This window comes from Cryptomeria japonica, chromosome 2, assembly GCF_030272615.1.
Source record: "Cryptomeria japonica chromosome 2, Sugi_1.0, whole genome shotgun sequence".
Classification (NCBI taxonomy): Eukaryota; Viridiplantae; Streptophyta; class Pinopsida; order Cupressales; family Cupressaceae; genus Cryptomeria; species Cryptomeria japonica.
In genome coordinates, this window is record NC_081406.1 from 386827355 (window position 1) to 386844814 (window position 17460).

Consider the following 17460-nt stretch of genomic DNA (forward strand, 5'->3'; position numbering starts at 1 on the left):
ATGCAGATATTCCAAGGGTAGATCTAGATTTGATCATGCACCATTTATCTATAGCTCCAGGAGATAAGCCAGTCAAATAGAAAATAAGAAAAATGAGCCCACATGTCACTATATTGGTTAAAGCAGAATTGAAGAAGTTACTTGATCTAGGATTCAGTTGACCCATCGATTATACGAAATGGATCTCTAATATTGTACCTATATCAAAGCTAGATAAGAGAATCAAAATTTATATAGATTTCAGGGATCTCAATAAGGCTTGTCCGAAGGATGACTTTCCTTTACCCAACATTGACACAATTGTAGATCTAACAGTAGGACATGCTATGTTATCACTTATGGATGGTTTCTCAGGATATAATCAAATCAAAATAGCACCTGAGGACCAAGATAAAATAGAATTTGCATGTCCATGGGGTACTATACATTCATTGAAAAACATTTTTTAGTTGTGGTGTTCACTTCTCAAATGTTTCACCACTATATGATAGCTCATACAATCAAGCTGGTAGCAAAGATCGACCCATTAAAATATCTACTCAGCAAAGCCGCTCTCACAGGGAGGTTAGCTAAATGGGTGATGATTCTAAGTGAGTTTGACATTCAGTACATAGACATAAAGGCTATCAAAGGTCAAGCTATCATTGATTAGCTAGCAGAAGCACCATTACATGATAGTCATCCAATCCAAGTTGAATTTTTAGATACGGATATTCTCACAGTATTGACAAAACCATGGGTTTTGTACTTTGACAGATCATACACACATCATGGATCAGGTGCCAATGTCCTATTTGTCACTCCAAAAGGACATACTATTCCTAAATCTTACATATTGATGTTTCCTTGCACAAATAATATTGCTGAGTACGAAGCTCTAGTCACAGGCATCAAGATGGCCATAGAGTGGAAGATCACAAAGTTAAGTCTTTAGAGACTCACAATTGGTCATTAATTAGGTTAATGATGATTATTAGACAAAGGACAACAAGTTGATGCCCTACAAGCGCATAGTGGATGACTTCAAAAAGTACTTTGTGGACATCAAATTTGAGTAGATTCCAAGGTTGGACAACAAAGATGTAGATGCCATGGCAACCATTGCCTCACTCCTCCAAATACCAAACAAACATAATTGTTATGAGTTCCTGGTGGAAGAATTATTTTCTCCTGCCTATGACAACTCTAAATCCCAAGTCATATGCCACATAGTCGGTTCTCTCACCCCTCTATGGACAGATCCACACCTACCTTAAAGAAAATATCCTTCTACTAGATCTATCTCAAAACTAGAAACACAACTTTATTCATCACACAACCCCCTATACCTTAACTACTGACACACTTTACCACCATGGTCTCGATGGTACTCGTCTTCGATGTCTTGATCGTAATAAATCTGAAACCGCCTTGCAAGAACTTCACAAAGGTATTTGTGGCACACATTCAAGTGGTCCTACTCTCACCAACAAACTTCTAAGGATGGGATATTATTGGCTGACCATGGAAAAAGAATCATATCAGTATGCTCGAAAATGTCCAAAATTGCAAATTCATGGAATTTTATACATGCACCAACTCAAGAGCTACAAGTGTTCACTACATGATGGCCATTCTTTCAATGGGGACTCGACCTAGTGGGCAAGATTCATCCTTACTCATCAAATGAACATAAGTTTATCATCACAGCCACTGAGTATTTTACAAAGTGGATGGAGGTTGTCCCCTTGACTACAGTTACCGACAAAGAAATATCCTCTTTTATCCTGAATTATCTCATTTGTCAGTATGTCATTCCTAGTTCCAGTATCATAGATAATGGAAGACCTTTCAAGAATCAAGATGTGAAAGAACTATGCGAATGATTCCATATCCAACATTATTTCTCCACACCATATTATCCACAAGGGAATGGACAAGTAGAGGCCTTAAAAAAAACCATCTTGAAAATCCTCAAGAAGATAGTGAGCAAGGTTGGTCGTGATTGGCATGTTCAACTCAACCCAACATTATGGGCCTACAAAACTAGCATCTGCACACCTACAGGAGAAACACCGTACTCACTTGTGTATGGATCAAAGGCTATTCTACCTATTGAGTTTGAGATTCCATCACTCAGAGTATCATTGAAAGGACTCATTCCAGATGAGTATCAGGTAAACAAACTGCAATGGTTAGAGCTACCTGGATGAGCACCGACAACGTGCTTTTGATCACTTTAAAGCATATCAACAATGCATGTACTAGAGCTACAATCACAAGGTAAAACCAAGAGCATTTCAAATCGGTGATTTGGTACTAAAGGAAAATCCCTGCAATCAACATGATCGGGAAAAGAAGGGTAGGTTTGAACCAAATTGGCTAGGTCCTTTTGTCATCATATCAGATTATGGATCTGGAGCATATATGTTATCTACATCAAAAGGGGACCTGTTTGATGAACCTATGAATAGTGTGCATCTCAAAAATTGCTATACCTGAGTTATCCAATGAATGGGTAAAGGAAAAATAAAAAAATAAAAAGTCAGAAAAATAAACCCTTACATGAATATCCTCATATACATAACCTCTCTGATATATTTCTTATTATATCACATTCGTATATCCATCACCATGTCTATATCAAAATGATCTAGTCCAACTGACCTATATACCCTATACAACTTATCATGCCTTATGTTGGCTTACAAAGATAATTACAATATCAAATTGCATGTCAGCTAGATAACATAAATGCATTAATATTAAAAACAATTGCTGATATCAGATCCAAGAGATGTCGGCCTCCAATATTGATAACCATATTCTAAACCATGTCGGCTTGCATTGCCGGTAACCAAAGAAATCCTTTTGTCTTTCCGGTGTCGGGGCCAATGTAGTGTCTATGAAGTGCCTGTCGGTACACAACTCAACCAAAATATGAAGCCAAAACAAAATACCATGCTGCCATCAATGACAACATAGTGAAACCAACCAATTGAGTGTCAATTTCCAACAATCTCCCCTATGGCATTGATGGCAACACTCATGTGAAAAATGGTCAAGGTTTCATTTGTTGGTTCCATCCCGCCTCCTCCCTCTAAGCTGAATATTCATTAATACAAAATACTCCATACTCCATATCTTCATATCTCCATATCTCCCCCTAATGTATACAATTCCTTCTATTCTTTTTTCACATTTATATCACTCCCCTTTTGAAATCAATGCCATCAAAAGTTCTAAAAAGAATGTCAAAGATCCAAAAAAAACTGTACGATGAATATCCCAAAAATATCTTACCAGAGCTTAAAAAATTTCAAAATTTCCTGATAAGCCTTCAACAATAGTTGAAGATAAGTATCCCAACCAGTTTTGAAAGTGCCAGAAAAAGATACAAGTCCACTTAATATATGTGCAAATGACTCTTTCTCACTTACCTCTATCAGTGTGGGCTTTCCAACCATATCCATACATTCTTTCTTATGTACATTGAGTGAATCCAACTAGGGACTCACCAAGCCTCTCAGACTTCTGGCTCTTCTTATGATTTTGTCTCTTTCCTTCTCAAGAACAAAAATTTGGGCTTCCAAAATCAAAATTTGACCATCAATGGATGTAGTCAATGAAGTCAATCCATGAAAAGAATTAGTTGTATTTGTAATTTTCTCCTGAAATTCTTTTATCTTCTTATCCACATTAACTATAAGTATATCTATGTTACAACATACCCTAAAGATATTTGTACATTGCTTCAAAGAATTATCTATTAGTTTCAGCTTTTCATCAATCTTCTTCTTCTTAGATTCAATCACTTGATCAAATGCAATTCTTTTAGCCTGAGTGAACCTCTCTAGTGCTTGCCGATTTGAAATTTGTTGTAAGGATTGAAAATCCTTTGAAATGTGCTCAGTAATTGTCTTAAGCTTTCCATATGGGCTTGCTTCATTGTCCATCTTGCACTCCAGGCCTAGTCTGTGTCAAACAGTGATTGATTGATCAATAATCCCTTTATCTGAAGATCCCTCCTTCATTAATTTTTGTGCTGCCATCATCATGAGTTCAATAGGACTCATCTCGGTTATGTTTTTCTTTACAACCTATGAGGTGTCAAATGACAACAATGATGGATCAACTATCGGTTCTCTGCTGCTTTCCCCTTTCTTCTCATCTGATGATTTGTCCTTTATAGCTTCCTCACTTGCACCAGTGGCTTCACCACTTGGTGACGTCTCTATAACCATTGGTTCCTCTATAGGAACTATAACCTCAACCTGTACATTTGTATCTGGAGGACTGTTATCCTCAATAATAGTATCATGTACATCATCAACCTTTTCACTCTCTATATTAGTTGGTATCTCAACATCTATCTATACATTTGTATCTACCGAGGGCTTGATTTCCACTATCTTAATATTTTTAAAAACTGAGGGTGAAGTACCCATAATTCCCTTTCCTTTTCCTTCAACTGGGGTGTTTGCAGTGTCTATCTTTGATTCTGGTGAAGTATGAAACCTTTGTTCTCTCCAAAGAACTTAACCCATGCCTTTTGAGTCTCCTTTATTATCTCGTTTACCCATCCTAGCATCAGACTAGTTATTCTATGTTTTCTATTAAAGACTTTTCTATCTTCCACCTCAAGTGTCCTTTCCATTTCCTCTGGAGAAATAGTAACACAAACAAATAACAACTCTTGAATTTCAATATGCTTGTCTTCTTGCATTGCTGACAATCTTCTAGCATCTAACATATTATATAATTTTGTCGGTATTTGGTTTTCAATTTCTATTAAGGCTTTCTTATAAATATCCAAATATAATAATATTGCTTCCTCTACCTCTCTTTGTTCATCATCCTCTACGTGTTCATAATAAAAATGTACATTATTTAACATGCCATCCTTAGTGATTTCATGTACTAAGTCTACACAAGTTTTTGGTGAAATGATAGTTAGATTACCAAATTGAATTGCTAGATCGATGTCACTCTTCTTCTTCCTTCTTGCAGTACCAGATGGAGCTGAAGTGGTTCCTTTTGGTGCGTGCTTCTGTGTCGGTATTTTGAATGTAATCTTCCTAACTAGTTGCTTTTTAGCCTCTACCTTTGTTTCCTCTATTTTCTTCCTTACAACCCTCTTGAATGCTAAGGGTGTGTCTCATAGATACTAAGAGGGGGGGGGGTGAATCAGTATCTAACTGGTAATTAGAATTTCTCAACTTAAAACATGCAGAACATATTGTAACAGTGTACCGGTATGCAAGAAAGAATGCAATAAACAAAAATGAAAGAAACCACATGAAAATCACACCATAACACAATGATTTAATGAGGAAACCCGGTGTGGGAAAAACCTCGGTGGGATTTGTCACCCACAATATTCACTTACTGGTCAAAAAGAGAATATTACTTACAATAGGGGCCTACACATGCAGGAAGGCCAACTGCCTAGAGCTCACTACTCAAATGGGAAGTCTCACTAACTTACAATGTGGATTATACAAATCCAATAACTTGTACTATTTTACAATAGCATCTTCAATGCCAAATTCAGTACCAGTTTCTGCTCTATTCTTTTCATATACCCCTTAACCTATATTTCACATAATAGGTCTGCCTAATCTTTTTCACCTTACTTTACTTCCTTACTTGCTTACAAAATGTACAATGATCTCTTTTATATATAAGTCATTTTACAATGATATCAAGTTGGCTTACAAAGTTTTCCAAATAATAAATAAAATATAATATATCAAAAATCCTATCGGCCTCTGTGCTGATATGCTTCCTTTCTCTGTGTCGGTGCCAATGTAGATTGTGTTCTATTGATGCCGGTGTAATGCCTTGCCGGTGCCATAGGATTGTAAGGTTGCCATCAATGACAAAACCTTCAATCACATACAATGTCTCATTGGAGTGTGCATATGCCAACAATATCCCCCTTTGGTGTTAGGAATAAGGTGTCTCAACCTTGGATAATTCCTATTCTTATTATTTGTTTTGTAAAATGTATTTCTTGCAAATAATGTAATTAAGTGTGAGTGTACATGTCTAGTTGGCATGTTGATGTGTCACTCCACTTGATGTGTCGACATCTTGAATTGTGTGTAAGGAGATCATGGCTGAAACGGTTATGACGGATTCCTATGACACGTAAGAGCTATTTCTAGGAGATTTCAATGACGGGTGAAGACATGCAAGACATGTGGCAACTGATAAAGTTGAGTACTGTACACTCTTCCTCAATCGTGGGGTTTGGGGCATTGCCCCAAAAAAAATTTTAGGGTTCCTATTTTCTCAAAGAATGGTAAAACCCTAATACGGCTATCTTTGGAAGTTGCCCTAAAAAGGAAAGCGCATAAGCATTTTTTAGGGTTATAGACTGTGATATGAAAAGAGTGTATTGTTGGTATGATATCATGCTACTGGATTTGTCTTAGAGTGTCGATTGTCTCCATAAAGAACTTGCGTTGCAAGTGTGTTGTAACCGTTGTGTTGAAGATAATACATTGTGCAGGTTTTGGAGTGCTGGGGTTTTTTTTACCGAAAGGTTTTCCCTAGGGTAAATCATTGTGTCATTCTCTATTTTCTATATGCATGGTATATGGCTGCAATATCTTTGTTAAAGTAGTTAAAGAATCTGAAATTGTAAGGATTTAAAAAAAATTTGCACAATACTTTCCTCTAGAGATTAGTGTAGGAAGCTATTTCCGCACTTGAGTTTCCTTACAAGTGGTATCAGAGCTTGATCAACTTTTGATCCTAGTTGTTGGGTAGGGTTTTTTGAGCTAATCTCGAGTTGAGTGGGAGTTTTTTGTGCAGAGCATTCTGAATCTTATTTGCAGATTGAGATGGCAAGTTCCTCATACAGTAGAATGGAGGTGGAGAAATTTAATGGCACTAATTTCGAGTTGTGGAAACTTGAGATGGAAGACATTCTTGAAGACCGCGATCTATGGGAGGCTACTACACTTGATGTGAGACCTACAACGATATCTCTAGCAGATTGGGAGATCAAGGATTGGAAGGCTAGGGGTCTCATCAGACTTTGTCTAGCAGATGTCATTCTTTTGAATGTTCTTGATGAGACTACTGCAAATTCTTTGTGGACACGGCTTGGGTCTGTGTATCAGGCCAAATCTCTGGTGAATAAGTTGTTCCTGAGAAAGAATTTGTATTCTTTAAGAATGGAGGAAGTTGGATCCATAACTAATCATCTCAACGCATTCAATTTATTGATTGCACAGTTGGCATCATCCGGTGCCAAGATCGAGGAGGAGGATCGATGTATGACCCTGCTTTGTTCCTTGTCGGATTCATGGGACCATCTTGTGATGGCTCTCGGAAGTACTATAGTCACATTCCATATGGATGATGTGGTGTCTTCACTGCTATTTGAGGAGATGCGAAGAAAGACTTCAGATTCATCTAAGGAAGTCCTTGTTGTTCACGGGAGATCCAATGACAAAGGAAAGCAGCATGACAATAAGTCAAAGAAGGGCAGATCCAAATCCCGTGGGAGTTCTAAGACTCCTAGAAAGTCCAAGGCAAGATGTTGGAACTGTGATAAATTTGGGCACTTCTGGAGGGACTGCAAAGAACCGAAAAAGAAGAAGAAAGGCTTAGATTCAGCTTCCGAAAAATCTCAAGAAGATGGAGATGCTTTTATTGCAGCTTTGGCAGCCCATGCATCTGATGATGTGTGGTTGGTAGACTCGGGTGCTTCTTTTCACATGACCTCTCATTGAAACTAGTTCTCAAAATATGAAGAGTTTGATGGTGGAAAGGTGTACTTGGGTGATGATTCTCACCTAAAGATAGTTGGATGCGGAAGGGTCACTATCAGATTTCCTGATGGACGAGTAAAGGGAATCAATGAAGTTATACACATTCTAGGTTTGGCATGAAACCTATTATCTATAAGTATGCTGAATGATGTAGGTGTGCAAGTTGTCTTTTCGAAAGATGGATGCAAGATCATGAGAGGTTCTATGGTGCTCACTAAAGGTACTAGGAGAGGTACTTTGTTTCAGCTTGATGCATGCATTGCTCAGTGCAATATTATATTTCTTCTGTTACAAAGAAGAGAGCGACTATCACTTCATCCCCACCATTTGAACGAGCAGTAAAGAAGACTATGGCAATGGGTTCTGATGGCAGTGCAGTAAGTGTACCTAAGGGTGCAAACACTTTGGAAGGCAAGCTTCCTACAGAAAAGACAATGTTGTGGCATATGAGATTTGGCCACATTGGTGAGAAGGGTCTTAGGACCTTGAAAACTAAAAATCTTGTCGAGGGGCTAAATGATTGTAATCTCGAATTCGATTTCTGTGAACACTGTGTTTATGGTAAGCAAAATCATGTTCAGTTCTACTCCAGTTCTCACAAGTCTTCTAGACTTTTGGATCTTATTCATTCTGATGTATTTGGTCCTGTAAAAGTTCCTTCTATCTCCAGTTCTGTATATTTTGTATCTTTTATAGATGATTACAGTAGAAGGACTTGGATATATTTCCTAAAAAGTAAGACACAGGTTTTTAGTCGGTTTAAGGAATTTAAGGCTCTCGTGGAGAATCGGACTGGTAAAAGAATCAAGTGTGTGAGAACTGATAATGGTGGTGAGTTTTGTTCCATAGAGTTTGAACAGTTCTGTAAAGAACAAGGAATTGAGAGACATAAGACAACTCCTTACACCCCGCAGCAAAATGGAGTTGTAGAGAGAATGAATAGGACACTGATGGAGAAGGCTAGGAGTATGCTTAGTGGAGCTGGTTTAGAACAAAGGTTTTGGGCTAGAGCTGTGGCCACTGCCTGCTATCTGGTTAACAGATCTCCTACATCAGCTCTTGTTGGTAAGACACCCATGGAGGTGTGGTCTGGTAAGAAGCCTTCAATAAGACATCTTCATGTTTTTGGTTGTGAAGCTTATGCACATATTCCAAAGGAGAAAAGATCTAAGTTGGAAAACAAAGCTGTCAAATGTATTTTTATTAGATACAGTGTTGGTGTGAAAGGATACAAGCTTTGGGATCCTGTGACTAGTAAGGTGTTGCATAGTAGAAATGTTATTTTTAGAGAGCTAACATCTTCTCCTGTTGTGCTACAACCAGATGAAAAAGAAAAGGAAAAAGATGTTGTTCAGTTTCCTCCTACCCCTGAGAAGACTGAACAGAGAGACCATGTTGGGTCTAATGATGAGGAGAGCTCTAATAGCTCTAATAGTTTGGAAGAAGAGGAAGAACAACCTCAACCTCAGCCCTTGAGGAGATCCATGAGAGAAAGAAAGCAACCAGAAAGGTTTGGTTATTCTATGTTAGATTCCAGTTGTGCTTTTGCTTTGATTACTAACACTGATGAGCCTAGATCTGTGAAGAGGCTTTGGGCATGGAAGATGCAGGTTCCTGGATTGAGGCTATGGATGATGAGATGGCTTCATTAGAGGAAAACAAAACTTGGGACCTTGTACCTTTGCCTAAAGGGAGAAAATCTATTGGCTGTAAATGGGTGTTCAAGAAGAAATTTTGTGCAGATGGCAGTGTTGAAAGGTACAAAGCTAGATTGGTTGCAAAGGGGTATTCACAGGTAGAGGGAATAGATTATGGTGAAATATTCTGTCCTGTTGCAAAGTTGACATCCATTAGATTTTTGTTATCTCTTGCTGCATCATATGATTTAGAGATAGAACATATGGATGTGAAGACAACTTTCCTTCATGGTGATTTGGAGGAAGAGATTTATATGTCACAGCCTGAGCACTACATTGTTAAAGGTAAAGAATCCTTAGTTTGCAGATTAAAGAAATCTTTATATGGTTTGAAGCAATCTCCTAGGATGTGGTACCTTAAGTTTGATGCCTTTGTGTTGTCAATTGGATTTGTAAGATCGAAATCAAATCATTGTGTTTATTTTAGATTTGAAAATGATCGCCTTCTTATTGTTGCATTATATGTTGATGATATGTTGTTGTTTGGGAAGGGTAAGGGTATGATCTCTGATTTTAAATCTCAGTTGTCAACACAGTTTGAGATGAAAGATCTTGGGGCAGCAAGGTACATCTTGGGTATGGAAATCAGTAGAGACAGGTCTAACAGAAAACTTTGGTTGAGTCAGAGTAAGTATGTGAAGTCTGTGTTGGACAAGTTCAGCATGGCAGATTGTAGACCACTATGTGTTCCCGTTTCAGTGGGAACAAAGTTATCTGTAGATGATTGTCCAAAATCTCCTAGTGAGGTGGAGGACATGAGTAGAGTACCTTATGCTAGTGTAGTTGCCAGTCTTATGTATGCTATGGTTTGTACTAGACCAGACATTGCCCAAGCAGTGGGAGTCCTGAGTCGGTTTATGGCTAACCTTGGATGGGTACATTGGGATGCAGTTAAGCGAGTATTCAGATATTTGAGGGGTACATCATATTACTCCATATGTTACCATGGTAACTCTTCTGGATCTCTGCATTCAGTTTGTATTCATGGGTTTGTGGATTTAGATTGGGAAGGTGATATTAACAGCAGGAGATCCACCAGTGCTTATGTGTTCACTATGTTTGGTGGTGCCATCAGTTGGATGAGTAAGCGACAACCTGTGGTTGCTTTGTCCACTACAGAAGCTGAGTACATGGCTGCTACTCATGCTTGTAAGGAAGCCATTTGGCTTAGGAGATTGTGTTTTGATGTTGGTGTTGATGCAGAACAGATTACTATTTGGTGTGACAGTCAGAGCGCTATTTGCCTTGCGAAGAATCCAACTTTCGATGCCAAAACGAAGCACATTGATGTGCAGTTTCACTTTGTGAGAGATATGGTGGAAGATGGAAAGGTAAATTTGGAGAAGGTAGATATTTTGAGGAATGTTGCAGATGCATTAACAAAACCAGTGGGCACTGTGAAGTTCAGATGGTGTTCGGAGTCTATGGGCCTTTTGGCCTATAGCGGTTAGTTCCTGTTATGTTCCTATTGCTCTTACAAGGTGTTCGACAAGTGGGAGAATGTTAGGAATAAGGTGTCTCAACCTTGGATAATTCCTATTCTTATTATTTGTTTTTTAAAATGTATTTCTTGCAAATAATGTAATTAAGTGTGAGTGTACATGTCTAGTTGGCATGTTGATGTGTCACTCCACTTGATGTGTCGGCATCTTGAATTGTGTGTAAGGAGATCATGGCTGAAACGGTTATGACGGATTCCTATGACACATAAGAGCTATTTCTAGGAGATTTCAATGATGGGTGAAGACATGCAAGACATGTGGCAACTGATAAAGTTGAGTACTATACACTCTTCCTCAATCGTGGGGTTTGGGGCATCACCCCGAAAAAAATTTTAGGGTTCCTATTTTCTCGGAGAATGGTAAAACCCTAATATGGCTATCTTTGGAAGTTGCCCTAAAAAGGAAAGCGCATAAGTGTTTTTTAGGGTTACAGATTGTGATACAAAAAGAGTGTATTGTTGGTATGATATCTTGCTATTGGATTTGTCTTATAGTGTCGATTGTCTCCTAAAAGAACTTGCATTGCAAGTGTGTTGTAACCGTTGTGTTGAAGATAATACATTGTGCAGGTTTTGGAGTGCTGGGGTTTTTTTTTACCGAAAGGTTTTCCCCAGGGTAAATCATTGTGTCATTCTCTATTTTCTATATGCATGGTATATGGCTGCAATATCTTTGTTAAAGTAGTTAACGAATCTGAAATTGTAAGGATTTAAAACAATTTGCACAATACTTTCCTCTAGAGATTAGTGTAGGAAGTTGTTTCCGCACCTGAGTTTCCTTACATTTGGCATTGATGGCAACACTCATGAGAAATTTCAAAAGTGTATCCAAAAATGTTACCAAAATGTGTGCTCCCCCTAAGCATATGATTCCTTTGATATTTGAATTTTCTCATACCACTACTCCCCCTTTGGCATCAATGCCAAAGGTTGTCAAGATGTCAGTAGAGTTTGTAGTTTCAACCTTGTAACTGGGTAGTTACAATTTGAAATAGATCCATCAAAATCAAGTTTATACTCTCTATAAACTTCTTACTATCTCTTATTGTTGTTTTTGTCATTTTAGCTATACCGATGAGATGCTGCAAATGCTCTACCAGTGTTTTTTGTCCCTGTATTAGTGCCTCAGATATTTCCTTCCGTAATGAGAACACAAGACTTAGCTATGAAAATGATCTATTAAAGATAGCTCTGATACCAATTGTTAGGAAACTCACAAATATTGAGAGGGGGGGGGTGAATCAGTATCTAACTGGTAATTAGAATTTCTCAACTTAAAACATGCAGAACATACTATAACAGTGTACTGGTATGCAAGAAAGAATGCAATAAACAAAAATGAAAGAAACCACATGAAAATCACACCATAACACAATGATTTAATGAGGAAACCTGGTGTGGGAAAAACCTCGATGGGATTTGTGACCCACAATATTCACTTACTGGCCAATAAGAGAATATTACTTACAATAGGGGCCTACACATGTAGGAAGGCCAACTGCCTAGAGCTCACTGCTCAAATGGGAAGTCTCACTGACTTACAATGTGGATTATACAAATACAATAACTTGTCCTATTTTACAATAGCATCTTCAATGCCAGATTCAGTACCGTTTTTTGCTATGTTCTTTTCATATACCCCTTAACCTATATTTCACATAATAGGTTTGCCTAATCTTTTTTGCCTTACTTTACTTCCTTACTTGCTTACAAAATGTCTACAATGATCTCTTTTATATATAAGAGTCATTTTACAATGATATCAAGTTGGCTTACAGAGTTTTCCAAATAATAAACAAAATATAATATATCAAAAATCCTATCAGCCTCTGTGTCGATATGCTTCCTTTCTCTATGCCAGTGTCGGTGTCGGTGCCGGTGTTCTGAGTGCCGGTGTAGAGTGTGTTCTGTTGATACCGGTGTAATGCCTTGCCGGTGCCATAGGATTGTAAGGTTGCCATCAATGACAAAACCTTCAATCACATACAATGTCTCATTGGAGTGTGCATATGCCAACAGTGTCATCCTCAAATTCAGACTCTGTTGTAATAGGCTCAATGTATACTTATGGATTCTTCCTCTTCCTGCCTTTCTGTGGAAAAACATCAAGTAATGCTTTAATGTTCTGTGAGACCCTCTCAACAAATTTCCTAGCCTTTCCTTCTTGCTTCTTTCTCTTCTTCCGGTTGAGCTCTATTTCAACCTCTTGTTCTTTTTGTTTTGTAGTACCACAAGGCTTCTCTACCTCATCAATAGGTGCATCAATCAACATTTGTGCATAAGCCTCAAGGATTTGTGCATCCACTTTATATCCCATTTCCTCAATCCAAATATTTTGGGGCTTAACCACTTCCATAAGTGTTTCATCCTTCTTCACCATGAAGCATATGTTAGTTGAATATTTTTCAATAATATACTTAGGAACCTTTCCCTAGACTTCATAGATTTCTCGAACCCCTTAATATATCCCCATACTTTATCATCTCTTTGACTGTCTAAAGTAGCAATTGACTATTTCAATTGTGTCCCTACCAGGATATCAAATTCCCATTACCTCTTCCCAAAACTGGGTGTGTCATTCATGAAAAATAACATTAAGCAGACAATTAAGTTCCCATACCGGAAGGTTCCTTTCTTTTCTCCCATAATCTTTCCTAATTTTATTATCAGTTCATCTAACATCCAACCGCATACATCCAATTTCTCATTTTCTCTCATCATTTTGTATACTACGAAAATGCAGGAACTGGAAACAAAGTTCAGTCAGTTTGACTGAGTTACCTTATATCCGATGATCATGCTACCAAATCTAATGTCTGTGTCGGTAATAGTGTTGATTCTCATAGATCTCTTGTTAGATGTCATGTCGATGATTTTATTAACGTAATTGTGATGCTAAAAATGTGGTAAATAGAAAGGCATACACATATAATGAGACAATAAAAATATAATGGAAAGCTTAATTGAAAACTAAATTAAAGATGCAAACCATAAGCCTTCCTTGAAATGTCCCAATTTCCTCTATTCTTGAGGACCTTGAAGGTGTTGGATTGATTGGTTCTTAGTAGAGCAATGACCTCCAAAGTGGCAACTCAAGAGTTGAGTAGCTACTTGATCATGATTGATTATGAAAATGATATGAAATGCATGATCTAAGAAACTAGATTAACATACTATGATTAATCCAAAATGCTAATTACTAGATAATTGAAATACAAATTTCCTATAGTAATGATGCTAAAAATATGAATGCAAAGGATCCTTATTGCTCCAAAATGGGGGATATTATATGAATTCCAAGGCCAAAGCTGAGGTGGCAGGAATCAATAGTCTAGATTTGATTTGAATATATCAAGGGCCAAGATTGAGGAAGTTGGAGAAGAGGTTGGAGGAAGGGACACTTGTCATCTCTGTGGTGAAAAGTGTCAAGGAGCCTTGCTCATGAGAGAGCAAGTGTCCAAGGGAGGAGACATGTGACAAAAGTGCCATGTGTCTCAAGGGGAGAATATCCACACCATAGGAGGTTAGGATAAGGAGGTTAGAATGTGCAAGATAAAATAGGGTTAGTTAAACCCAGGGTTAGGTGGAATGGGTTAGGTTAGGGGATGGTTAGGTTAGGTGGTTAAAAGTTAGGAGCCATGTGCTCATTTGAATTTAGAAATTTAAATAATTTAGAAAATTATAATTAATCTCAACAAACTTGAGTTTGTTAATATTAATTAAGAATTAGAAGAATTGATTAAAATGAGGGGAATTAATTATTTTAGAATTAATTAATCAAAGGGGGATATGAAATGAACTATATAAATAAATCATGTAGATTTATTTACTAGTAGATGAATAGATAAATTAATCAAATTTCTTGTGAATTCAATTAATTGGGAAGGGGGATTAATCAAATAACTGCGTATTTAATTAACTATCTTTAGACCATTTTTAGGTGTATACAGTAATCATTCGAAACCTTATTGTCTGGACATTGCCCAACTTGTGACAAACCAATGATTGCCCTAATGACTTCCTTGGTGATCTTGTAAGGTCTATCCAACCAGATAAAATCTCCATGTACTCTTCTCAAAACATACCCAATTATCTCATCTTCTAATTCTAGGATGTCCAGAATGCTAGTAAACCCTAAGTCTTCAATGTGCTTGCATGCTAGTTTGATCTTTCCAGATTCTCCCATCAGCTTGCTCATGTACATGCCCTTTATTTTAGATGTTCCCAAGTCCTCAATGTGAAAATGTATGTATGCCCTAACATCTTCAACATAGACAACTCCCTTTGGAACATGGGAAACTACTCCAACCAAATCTTCTAGGGTAGCCACATGTAGATACCGCTTGAAAATTAGCCTGGGGTTGTCCTTGACCTCTACTACAGTCAGATTTGCAACAAAGATAGGAATAGATGATGATCTCGTTTCCATGTTTAAAGATAAATACCTATTGATCACTTCTGGTGAAAACCCTTAACAAACTCTTCTAGTCACCAATGAAATCGCTCAAGAAGAAATTTGATTGCTTTGAAATGCCTTTGATCGCTCTTAGTCACTCTTAATCACTCTGAAGTCGCTCTGAATGCAAGGTGATCAATAATGAAGTGAATTCGACCTTTTATCCTCCAAGAAAAACCCTAATCTTCCACTGACATTAATATCTTTTGGTGAAAGATGCCGGATCTCAAACAGAACATATCCATGCCGGATAAGCATCTCCAATGTCTGGAACATCTTCCAAAACCTCGTCTTGGGGCATATGCAACATATTCATGAATTTTGCCTACCCCTAAGTTATTTGCCTTAGTTACTAGATGAGCTACCTGTCGGTGCACAAGCGACCTCCTTTGCTGGATAAGTAATTGATGCATTTCCACCTAATGATTGTTCTTCTATCTTCCTAACCCATCTCTGAGTACGATCTTGCCGAACTTTACTAACCTTCTCTTTCCCTTTCTCATTTGATCCTCCAATACCAACCAGTGGATTTCTATTTCTATAGAATTCAGCAATATGTCCAAACTCATTACATGCATAACATGTAACGTTGTTCCTTTGAATTTCTTTGCTAAAACCAGTGAAATTGCTTGACCTGCACTGATTAGCCATATGTCCAAACTTTCAACATACATAGCATTTAAAATTCATTTTGCAATCTTCTATCTTATGACCATACTTATTGCATTTAGAACATTTATCAGGAGTAGAATCAAGGTTATGATTTTCTCTATTTCTATATTGTCTAGCCATGTGACCAAATATATTGCAAACAAAACATCTATCATTAAATTTATAAGCATTAAATTGCCTTACCGGTGCCTTATGGTTTTGATCTTCATTAGCAGTACTGGAACTTTGTCCTTGTGCAAATCCAAGTCCATTGGAATCTCCAATCTACCTTTGTCTCTTCAACAACTCATCTAGTTGTGCTGAGCTAATCTTGAATTTTTCTTTATACTAACTTGCAATAGTTAGATCTTCTCATAGAATTATTATTTGTCTCTCAATCTCTTGTTCATTACTTTGGGATTGTACTAAACCAATTCTCAACATATCATTCTCATGAACCAACCTACCACATTCTTCAAATTTGTTCTTCAGGGATACAACAAGATTTTCTTCTTTTTCTTTCAGTCCTCAATCTCCTTAGACATTCTCATAGATATAGCTTGCATTTCATTTCTCATAACCACGTTCTCCTGACTCAATTTCTAACATTGTTCCTTAAGTGCATCTTTCTCTTCATCATCCTGACTTTGCAAAAGTTCCTTCCTCCTAGCTTGAACAGATGATAGCCTCTCTTGTAGGACAAGAATGAATTCCTTAGCACAATTAAATTCATCTTGTAGCTTTAAGTTCTTCAACCTTTCAGCATCTTAACCTTCAAGTGCCATCTCAAGTTGTTTCTCCAAACCCATGTCCATGGATTTCGAATTCATGATCTTCCTCAAGCTGTTAAACTTCCTCCAAGGCATAAAGCTCTGATACCAATTGTTGGAATCCATTAACACTAAGAGGGGGGGGGGGGGGTGAATCAGTGTTATACCAGATGAATTAATTTTAGCCTTTTTAAAACATGCATACGCCAACTGGTATACCGGTACATACAAAATTGAAAGAAGTAAAGCAATCAATAAGCCAATCACATAAATGAGAATCATAACACACATAATTATACGTGGAAAAATTCAAAGAGGAAAAACCACAATGGGATTTGTAACCCATAATATCAATCTATTGGGCATATGAAGATATATTATAATATATAATGGGCCTACACTTGCAGGAAGGCTTATAGCCTAGAGAACACTAGTCAATCACAAATGGAGCCTCACTGACTACATATAAATCTAGATTACAATCCACATAAATGTTGAACTACTAAGATAACATCTTCTATGATAGAATAAAGTTTCGGTTTAAGCTCTGTCTGTTCCAGTTTGAAACCTTAAACCATTTACTGAAAGAACCCTTACATGAATATCCTCACATACATAA